Here is an 11,890-nt window from a genome sequence, read left to right on the forward strand (position 1 = left end):
ACTAGCTCCTGGAATCAAGTCCATGTGGTGAATGATCTTCCTAACTCGAGGTAATCTATTATCTGACTAAAATATTAGGAAAATTTGCTAAAAAATCTACAACTACTACAGGCACGTCCTCTACTTCTTCTTTAATATCTTTTGAGATTACAAAAGAACACATATGGTCATGCTATATATATTCAAGAAACTCAATTTCATCAATGAAACATATTCTAACAGAACTACATACCATTTATTCTTTCTCCTTCAATGACTTGAACTTATATTTATCTCCATTATTTGTCAGGGTGTAGGTATTTTCTCTCCAATAATGTACAACCACTAGTATATTTGGGCCTAAATTGTGATTTAAGTCCATTTTAATTGTGATGATCAGTCATTGCTAGATTCAAAGTAGCACAAATTGGCCCTCGCCAAATAGGTGTCAGAATTTTATTGTCACAAATTTTGATGATAAGCTATATTGTCATAATTGGGATGCCTAAAGACTTCACAATTTTGAAAAAAATAGGTGAAGAGTACTTCTTCTTGTCTTCATAATTTTGACAATTGACTACCACAATTATGATGATCAACATTTTTAGTCTCTCATCTCACTTGTGATGAAGTTGTTGTAGGCCTGATAGGCACCCATTAGATTAGATGTCACAATGGCAACAACATGGAATGATAATGGTGTTTCAGTGATGGCATCTAGTGGATGTCACTATCACAAGAGTGATAGTGTGTGACAACAATGCTATGAGAGTGACTACTTTCCCTTGGGAAAGATGTTGCAATTGCGATGAATCACTACATTATTAAAATAAAAAATTGTAGTTCTGGTATTCAATTGTTATTTCCTACCTTGCAAAGAACTCTAGAGGCATAAGCATTTAAACACACCCTAAATCTCATTCCAACCTATGGGCCAAAAGACAAGCCTTGAATCAAGATTTTAGTATCTTTTAAAACATGATTGAAGTCATTGAAACCATATGGATCATATGGATTTCAAATGATGCCTAACAACATTACATCAAAATTTTAAAAAGAAAAGTGTGACTTAAGTTTTAAACAAAATAAGTACCATACTAGTGCAATGATCATATCATTTGGATCATATTGTCTACCACTTGAACATATAATATTGCTCAAATAATGCCAAACATAACGTTTGTATTTTTTTTGAGTTAAACAATGGATATTGAATACATAGATCAACTCTTAAACAACTTGACTCCTGTTTCTTTACTTCATTCAACTTGCAAATAGCCTAAAAAGTAAAGATAATTACAAGTTAGAGACCAAAGAGTACAAGAAACTCCAATTTTATAAAATACTAAATATAAAGGGAAAGAAAATTCACCTTCATAAAATCTTCCTAGATTATGTAATCACGTTCTGCACGGATGGCTTCCATACTAGCTTCTGTACAAATGTTCTCAAGATCTACTCTATTGAAGCCCTAATAAAAGTTAAAATAATCTTAGCTAAATAGTAGTTAATCAAACAATAATTACCAACTCCATATTATACCAATGTAGTATGTATAGGATAAGAACTCAAATATTTTGGATAAATTTCAAATCATTAAAGCCATAGAAGGTGACCTTGGCAAGCTTTGCAATAGCTTCATAATCTATGTCTCTAATTTGCAATCCCTGCAATATGCATTTTTAGTACTTCCATTCTTTCTTGTTCATTTGGAAGTGAAATCTCAATCTTTCTATCCAAGCAGCCAAATCTAAGTAGGGTTGGGTCCAAAACATCAGGAGGATTTTTTGCCATGATCATATTCAACTACATTTAATGTTAAAATTAACAATATTTTTAGGTCACAATGCAAAATATATTACAATAGCTTGAGCACCTTAAAGCACAATGTGTTTCCTAATTGATCAAAACTATCTAGTTGGTCAAGCAATTCCATTAAAGTTCTTTGAATTTATCTATTAGCACTTGTTCCTTCACCAAAATGACATCCACCAATTGAATCAATTCATCCATAAATATGATGTGATGATCTAATAATTCAACATACACAATATTTTGAATATATATATATATATATATAATTATTATTTATAACAAAAATTAACATTTGTAATTATATTAACAAATGCAAAAAAATAGTCTTTTGATGTTCAAATGAATAAGAAGTCATACCTAGTGATCATGTGCATAACCAAACATTTCCTTGATCAACGTTGTACTTTCACCAATATATTTATCTATTATAGAACTTGAAACCACCTTTAAAATAGTATTAAAAAAAGAAGGCATAAATAAAACCTTAGGTACAAGAAAATATAAATTTGGATAGCATAAAAGTAAGATGGATATAGAAAATGTTAGTGTAAATAATTATTATTTATGCTTTACTTAAGTTTACTCTGGATAAATGAATTCATTTATTAGTTATCATCTAGGAGTTGTTGACAACACGGGAGTTTGTTCCTACCTAGTCATACTTATCTTCTCACTTACATGGAGGATAATCCACATTTTGTGGACATATGCTTAGTTGTAACACTTATCTCCTAGCACTTTCTAGCTAGTTCTAGAAGCTTCTTGGAGGCCTTTATAAATAGGCTATCCTAGTGTATTTTCATATCATATTGTAAAACAATTTAGTTTTTAATTAAGAGTACAATTTACTTATTTTTAGACCAAACCCTTGCCTCTTCTTGTCTTTTTCTTCTCTATGATATGTTTTCTATGTGTAGGTGATTCAACGGCTGGTGGATTTGATTTGCATATTTGCTGAAATCCAACATGGTATGAGAGCCAGATCTATCATAGCTAGTTCAATATTTGGAGAAAAAGAAGAAAGAGGGTTTAACATAACAGATCTAACTTTTTTTGGGCTTTTTCTTTATTTGTTGGAGGTGGGATGATGGTAATTCAAAAAAAATAACAACAGAGGTCATTTTCAAACAGCGATATCTCCCTTACATGAACTCATTTTTTCAAGAATTATTTTTGTTTTGGGGTAGAATTTCATGATCTACACATTGGTGTATGAAGTTTGACATCTCTATTCCTAATTTTTTTTGCACCTTCAGAGGCTTCATTCAGGCTCATATGGACACATATTTCAATGCTATTTTTTTTTTAAGTGCATGATTTATTGTCTACTTTCCAAATCTAGAATTATTTTGGAGTAATATTGAGCTTCTATTTTTGGTGTTGAACTAGAGGCTTCAATTTCCTCCCTCTCTACATCTAGAATCTAGGTTCTTTTCTCATTTTTTGTGCTTTCTATAGTTTTTTCTTTGGTATTTGAGGGATATCTTTATATGTTGTGGGGGGGAGCATTTTCTTTTTTGTAATTTACTTCAAAATAAGACCCTTCTACTTCTTTCTTCTTCTGTCAATGTCAAATCCTTCTGTGACCTAGCTCATGCTGCACAACTATCACATCTGGAAAGCACAAATGACTAAGCTTCTCATGTCAAGAGGCCTATGGTCATGTCTGGATGAGAACTAACCTATTCTGTAGTGCTCTTTTGAGGTTCTTCAACATAGAAACAAAAAGGATAAAGCCATGGGATTGATAGCACTAAACATCTTAGATAGTCTTTTGTTTCACTTGGATGGTTTGACCACTCCTCAGGTTATTTGGACCAAGTTCCACAACTTTTTTGGTATAGTGAATGAGTTTTGGGCACTACAGCTTGGTGTAGAGTTAACTTCTTTGACACCTAACAACTTTCTCACCATTGAGGAATTCTTGCTGAAGTCTAAATCTCTACATATAGTTTTGCAGGGATGTGGGAGAATCAAAACTGATACTAAGTGTATTTTTTTGATAGTCTCAAAGTTGCAAGGATAGTATCATATCTTTTCTTCCACTTTCTACTCCACTATGGATGCCTTGGGTAACAGACATCAGATGCCATCTTTTGAGACATTTTATTATCTATTGACAAGGGAACAGTCCAAGATCACTTAGATGGATTCACTTATAGTTTCATAGTTATAGGCATTTCTTGCCAAGGATACACAAGAGAAAAATCCAAAGCAGATAATAGATTCCTCTACAAGTCTTTCATCTTCTTCTAAGAAGGCAAAAAAGAAGACTAATATTCCTACCTGTTCCTATTTTTAGAAAGCACCTCATGATGAGTCACATTGTTTTCAAAAGAGATTTGATGGTTATGAGAAACAAATTGTAGATTTACAAGCTCTTATTCAAAAAAGCATTGTTTCCTCTCCATCCTCTTCTACCTCATAGGGGTTTTCCTTTCTATCTTCTCCCACATCTTTCACATCTATACTAGATCTTGGAAAGGGTCATGCATTATGGGCATCCTTTGCATCCCCTTCACAGGTCCCTTGAATACTAGATTTAGGTGCTTCTCACAATATAGCATCTTCTCAAGTTGTCTTCTCTACTCTTGAGGCTTCTCCCATTCATCATATTCTCCTTGGGAATAACACTTCCCTATCAGTATTCAGGAAAGGTTTAGCTCACATCCAAGATGATATATTCAATAATGTATTTTATGTTCCATCTATGTCTAAAATGTTAGATTGTGGTGATTGATCAAGAAAGTACTATACATACTTCATAAATAGTGGGGTTTGGGGCACTGCCCCAAAAAAAAATTTTGCTCCGTGGCCGACATGGTAGCCAACATATTATGGCTAACATATGGCTGACATGCTATAACCCTAAAGCAGTTTAATACTTGTATAAAAGGGCTTAGGGTTGGCTATTTTTTCATTATGTTGTGATACAAAATTGGTTCTTGTGGCGGTATTGAGCTGTAAGGGATTACAGATTGTAATCATCTTGTAATCACTGCATTATAATAAGATTGAACTTGTTGTTTGGTGGACATAGCCCAAGGATTGGGTGAATCACGTTAAATCTTGGTGCCTTGTGTTCATTTCTGTGCGATCTATTATTTTTTTGTTATTGGTTATATTTGCATGTAGTTTTTATTTCTATCCGTAGTTTATCCTAACAATTGGTATCAGAGCAAGGTTGTCTTTCAGTTATCCTCTGCAAGAAAGTCTCACGGTTAAGTGGGAGTCTCACGGTTGAGTGGGAGCGATGGAAGATGAGGGTAAGTTGAGGGTTGACAGGTTTAATGGGTAGAACTTCCAGTTATGGAAGATGCAAATGGAAGACTATCTATATTAGAAGGATTTATGGAAGCCGTTGGAAGGAAAAGCCAAGAATCAGGGAACTATGTCAGAAGTTGAATGGGATCTTTTAGACAGAAAGGAACTCGAAAGCATTCGGTTATGCTTGGCACCATCGGTGGCATTTAATATTAGAAAAGCAAAGACGATAGAAGATTTGATGAAAACCCTAGCAACACAGTATGAAAAGCCCTCCGCTTCAAACAAGGTATTTCTCATGAAGTGTTTATTTAATATGAAAATGGCAGAAGGTGGATCTGTTGCAGATCATTTAAATGAGTTTAATACTATTGCTAGTAAATTATCTTCTATGGGTATCAATTTTGATGAAGAAATTAGGGCTCTCTTGATTTTGTGTTCTTTACCTAAAAGCTGAAATGGCTTGGTAATGGCTGTGAGTAATTTTGTTCCTGGATCTAGTACCCTAAAATATGATGATGTGATCGGTATTATTTTAAGTGAGGAAACTCGTAGGAAATCCTTAGGTGGATCTACATCAAGAAGTGCTTTGAATGTACAAAGTAGGGGCAGAACAATTGAAAGATGAAGTAACTCTGGAAATCATGGGAAATCAAGAGGAAAGTCAAAGGTGAGGAGGTCTCAATCGAGAGGACCAAATGATTGCTAGTACTGTGGAAAACCAGGGCACAAAAAGAAAGATTGTTGGAATCGAAAGAAAAATGAAGGAGATAAATCAAATGGAGACAAGGAGGAAAATGTGGTAAATAACAAATCCGAAGAGGATGCTTTGCTTCTATCTTTAGAGACTGTTGATGATTCATGGGTTTTAGATTCTAGTGCTTCATTTTATGCTACACCTCATAGAGGTTATTTCATTGATTATGTCCAAGGGAATTTTGGGCTTGTTAATTTGGGGGATAATGAACCCTGTCAGATTGTTGGAAAGGGAAAAATTAAGATTAAGTTGCAGAATGGGAATCATTGGCTACTACATGAGGTAAGACATGTTCCAAAACTAAGTAGAAATTTAATTTCAGCAAGGCAACTTGGTGATGAGGGTTGTATAGTTACTTTTAATGATAAAAATTGGAAGGTTTCAAAAGGTTCCCTTGTAGTAGCAAAAGGTGTGAAAGTAGGCACCTTATATCTTTGTACAAGTCATATTGTTCCTTCTACTTTGATTGTTTCAGAGAAAAATGAATGTTCAGGAACAATTGCTGCAGTTGAGCAGGGAGAACAAATAGCTGCTGTAGATTCTGATACAGTGTTGTGGCACAATAGACTTGGGCACATGAGTGAGAAAGCTATGAAAGTACTTCATTCAAAGAAAGTTTTACCAGGTTTGAAATGTGTGAATATGGATTTCTGTGAAAGTTGTGTGTATGGAAAACAAAAGAGAGTGAGTTTTGTAAAGACAGGGAAGGAAAACAAAAAGGAGAAATTAGAGCTTGTGCATACAGATGTATGGGGACTAGCTCAGGTATCTTCCCTTGGTGGCTCTCATTATTATGTTACATTTATTGATGATGCAACTAGAAAAGTATGGGTTTATTTCCTTAGACAGAAATTTGATGTATTTCAAACTTTTAAGAAATGGAAATGCTTGGTTGAAAATGAGACTGGTAAGAAATTAAAATGTCTCAGATCTGATAATGGTGGTGAGTATTGCAGTCATGAATTTGAATATTATTGCTCCACTAATGGTATTCGTAGACAAAAAAATTTTCCAAGGACTCCATAGGAAAATGGAGTGGCTGAACGCATGAACAGGACTATAATGGAGCGCGCAAGGAGCATGAGGTTGCATGTTGGGTTGCCCTTACACATGTGGGTGGAGGCTATCAATACTGCAGTATATTTGATTAATAGAAGTCCCTCTACTCCTTTGGGCTATGGTATTCCAGAGGAAGCATGGACTGGTAAAAAGGTGAGTTATTCTTTTCTCAAGACCTTCGATTGTGAAGCTTTTGCTAATATAGAATCTGAAAATAGAACCAAGCTAGAAGCTAAATCAAAGAAATGTGTCTTTGTTGGATATGGAATTAATGAATTTGGTTATAGGCTTTGGGATTTTGAAAATCTTAAAATTGTTAGAAGTCGGGATGTCATATTCAATGAGAAAGTGTTGTCCAAAGATCTGTTGCAGCAACATGAAAAGAAAGAAGATGATTATATAGTGCTGGATGATAATCCGAAAGCTGATGTTCTAGCCATTCCTCATGATGTGAAACAACTGCAACAACAAATACCACACACACCAGTAAATTTTAGATGGTCCACAAGGCAAATGAGACCTCCACAAAGGTTTTCTCTCTCTTTGTATTCTATTTTACTTACTAATGCTGGTGAACCTGAAAGTTATGATGAAGCTGTGCAGGTGGATGCTAAGATTCAGTGGGAGTCTGCAATGAAAGATGAAATGGACTCTTTGCTGAAAAATAAGACATCGGATTTGTGCAAGTTGCCTATAGGTAAAAAGGCTTTACAGAATAAGTGGGTTTATAGGTTGAAAGAAGAGGAAGGAGGTAAGAAAACATTTAAGGCCAGGTTAGTTGTAAAAGGATTTGCACAAAAAAAGGGAATTGATTTTGATGAGATATTTTCTCCTATTGTTAAAATGACTTCTATTCGTACTATTTTAAGTCTTGTGGCTACTGAAGATTTTCATTTAGAGTAGATGGATGTTAAAACAACCTTTCTTCATGGTGATTTAGATGAAGAAATATATATGGCTCTGCCACAGGGTTTTGAGGTCAAAGGTAAGGAGAACTTAGTGTGCAAATTGAAGAAAAGTTTATATGGCTTGAAGCAAGCACCTCGGCAATGGTATCTAAAATTTGAAAATTTTATGCATGAGCATGGATATAACAGGTGTCATTAAAATTACTATGTTTATTTTAAGATGTTGGATGTTGATAGCTACATTATTTTATGTTTATATGTTGATGATATGCTTGAAGCTGGGTCTAACATGGATCATATTAAGGGGCTGAAATGCAAGTTAGCACATGCATTTGCTATGAAGGATTTGGGGGCCACAAAAAAAATACTTGGTATGAATATTTGTAGAGATAGGAAGAACAAAACATTGACGCTATCTCAAGTTGATTATGTTGAGAAGGTGTTACAATGTTTCTCTATGGAGAATGCTAAAGCTGTCAGCACACCTTTACCCAATCATTTGAAATTGACTAAGGAAATGTGTCCCAAAACATAGGAAGAGGAGGATAAGATGTCCAAGGTACCCTATGCTTCAGTTGTAGGAAGCTTGATGTATGCTATGGTATGCACTAGGCCAGATATTGCACATGCAGTGCGAGTCGTTAGCAAGTATATGAGTCATCCAGGATTTGAGAATTGGAATGCTGTCAAGTGGATTCTCAAATATTTGAGAGGAACATCCAATAAGTGCTTACACTTTGGGGGATCTACTACTGATTTACAGGGCTATGTTGACTCAGATTTTTCTGGGGATATTGATACTAGGTAGAGTACTACAGGTTATGTCTTTACTGTTGGCGGGGCAGCCGTGAGCTGGGTTTCTAGGTTACAGAAGATTAATGCTCTATCCACTACAGAGGCAGAGTATGTTGCTACTATAGAGGCAGCCAAGGAGATGATATGGCTTCAGTTATTCTTGGAAGAATTGGGACATCCTCAGAAGGATAAGTATTTGTTCACAGATAGTCAGAGTGCCATTCATCTTGCTAAGAATTCAGCTCTGCATTCTAAGACCAAATACATACAGTTGTGGTACCATTTCATTCGGTCAGTTTTGGAGGATGGGCAGTTAAAGCTAGAGAAGATACATACCAATGACAATCTAGTAGATATGTTGACAAAGGTTGTAACAAGAGAGAAGCTGAACTCCTCTTCAGCTTCAGTTGGTCTTTTAGACTGAACATGAATAAAAGAATAGCAGAGTCCAGGGTGGTTTGATCTAGTGGGAGCCCCATGTGGTAGTGGTATTGCTACAGGATTAGTCTCCAAGTGGGAGATTGTTGTTTAGTGTGGAGCTTGATCAGTCCCCAAGTGGGAGATTGTTAGATTGTGGTGACTAATCAGGAAAGTATTGTACATACTTCATAAAAATTTTGGGCCATGGTTGACATGGTAGCCGACATATTATGGCCAACATATGGCCGACATGTTATAACCCTAAAGCGGTTTAATACTTGTATAAAAGGGCTTAGGGTTGGGTATTTTTTCATTATGTTGTGATACAAAATTGGTTCTTGTGGTGGTATTGAGCTGTAAGGGATTACGGATTGTAATCAGGTTGTAATCACTGGATTGCAATAAGATCGGACTTGCTATTTGGTGGACGTAGCCCAAGGATTGGGTGAACCACGTTAAATCTTGGTCCCTTGTGTTCATTTCTGTGTGATCTATTATTTTTCTGTTATTGGTTATATTTGCATGTAGTTTTTATTTTTGTCCATATTTTATCCTAACATAAAAACCTTCTCTCAATTTCTCAGATTACATGCAGTGGATTAGGGAAGATAGTTGAGTTCACTATGGATTTAGTCTTCATTCGAGATTATGCCACAAGTGTCCTTATTGTTACAAGGGTTGTTGATCCTTCCACCTATCTCTACACCTTCTCACACTTTGGTCCACCATATCCCTTATCAGAGCATGACTCTTCTCTTTTGCAGAAGCATCGTGTGGTGCAGTCAAGATACTTGAACCTTTGTATTGTTTCTAAGATCCCTATTTTGACTTCCACACCACATCTAGTTGAGGTATTTTCTCTTTGGCAGAATTCTTCTCTATCTCCTTTGATCGAGCCTCCAGGTGCACTTGTTGGTTATTCTACAAAGAACATTCATGATAGTGTCATCACTCCTCCATTGGGGATTCCCATTTAGGATCCTCATGTTTCCTCCTTTCAACATCATTAGGCCTTCTAGTTTCAACTCTCATTTAGGGATTTCCTTTTTCAATTCCCTTGTTTCTTCCACATTGGAGTTTCATTAGTTCGATCCTTTCTAAATGGGCTCCATCATTCTGGGGTAGCTTTGGTGTCTCTTCTCCATCTCATGGGGGGGCTAGCTGCACTTATGGTTTTGAGAGAGTCTCTTGAGCCATTTCAGGTCTATGCTTCAGATTATAAAATTTTTCCTTGGGAGGTTTTGTTGAGGCCTTCCTTCCTTCATGTTTTTCCTTCATGTTTTTCCTTCATTTTTTTCAACATGTTTATACTTACCTCTTTTTGGGGGACGACTTTTCCTATGTGGTTTTCCCTCTTTCCCCATTTTTAGAGGTTGCATTTTTTTCCTTTGTACATGGGTATCTAACATGGCCTAGTTGTTGGGACCCATTCTGCATTTCACCTTAGCTTTTTAAAGCTTAAGTGCATTCCCCTAAGTTGCACTTATGGGGGGGTTTTAGAGTAAATTATTATCATTTATAGTTTAATTAAGTTTACTTAGGATAAATGCATTCATTTATTAGTTTTCATCTAGGATTTGTTGATAGCATGAGAGTTTGTTCCTACCTAGTCATACTTATCTGCTCAATTAAATGGAGGATAATCCACCTTTTGTGGACATATGCTTAGTTGTCACACTTATCTCCTAGCACTTTCTAGCTAGTTCTAGAAGCTTCCTAGAAGCCTTTATAAATAGGTTCTCCAAGTGTATTTGCATATCATATTGTACAACAATTTACTTTTTATCTAAGAATAAAATTTTCTTATTTTCAGACCAAACCCTTGCCTCTTCTTGTCTTTTTCTTCTTTGTGATAGGTTTTCTATGTGCATGTGATTCAAGGGCTTGTGGATTTGATTTGAATATTTTCTCAAATCCAACAAAAAAAAGCTAAGCTACAACCTTAAGGAAATTGGAATCAATGTTACTAGCAATAGCTATTGCTAATAGTGTCTTTCCCATTGCAAGAGGATCATATAGAAATACCCCCTAAGATTATATAAAAAAATCAACCTCTATGAAATAATTTCAACAAGAATAAATAAAACATGCATGTTGAACTTTACATAAACAATTAATTACCATAATTAGTTTGCACCACACACAAATTTTACCATAGGAGGTTTGATTCCAACCCTAAGAAAGAGTTCAGGATTCATTAAAGGAAGTTCAATAGACTCTCTTAACTCCCTGACTTGATATGCTAACTATCCTACTATTGAGTACCTCACATTGCCAATATTCTCATTTATCATATTATAAACAATAGGGTCCACCTACATCCAATATACACAAAATAAATGATTAGCCCTTTTCCAAAAAATACCTTTAAAGATTCTAATATAATTTGTGCTTATTAATAGCTTGTTGATGTGAGATTATAATTCTAGGTACCTCACAAGGAAGAGCCCTCATTATTGTAAGTGTTGTCATGTCAAGAAAAACATGTGTTCCTGCACTGAGCTTATCTTTATTTACCTTATTTCGACACCCAACAACATATCTTTGCCCACTACTAGCTTCAAAAATTATTGTACAAAGAAAAATTCATAATGCCAAAAGTAGAGAAACTAAGTTACTTCAATAGTACAAGCATGGACACTTAAATATTAATTTTCTCAAAATCAAACATCCACTGGAGATAGAATCATAGATTCATAGGTTACATATATTAGAATGATAATGAAATAAAGTATGATCCTACCACATCCACATTCCGCTATTGTGAAAATCTAAGAGATGGAAGAACATCTGAAGGGGATTGTTAGAAGTACCCTAAAAATTATGGGAAAAATATTTTTAAATTGAAATAAAAAGGATCAAGGATAGAAGGAAGAGATGAAGATGCATCCAA

At 35.1% G+C, this 11,890-nt stretch overlaps 1 pseudogene; it reads right to left on the bottom strand.

Moving 5' to 3' along the window:
* Positions 1-1,111: 1,111 nt before the first annotated feature.
* LOC149543656 (26S proteasome regulatory subunit S10B homolog B-like) lies at positions 1,112-11,562 on the bottom strand (annotated as a pseudogene).
* Positions 11,563-11,890: the final 328 nt, after the last annotated feature.

The sequence above is a fragment of the Cupressus sempervirens genome, chromosome 8, assembly GCF_028749045.1.
Source record: "Cupressus sempervirens isolate cs-2001-9-10 chromosome 8, ASM2874904v1, whole genome shotgun sequence".
NCBI classification, from domain to species: Eukaryota; Viridiplantae; Streptophyta; class Pinopsida; order Cupressales; family Cupressaceae; genus Cupressus; species Cupressus sempervirens.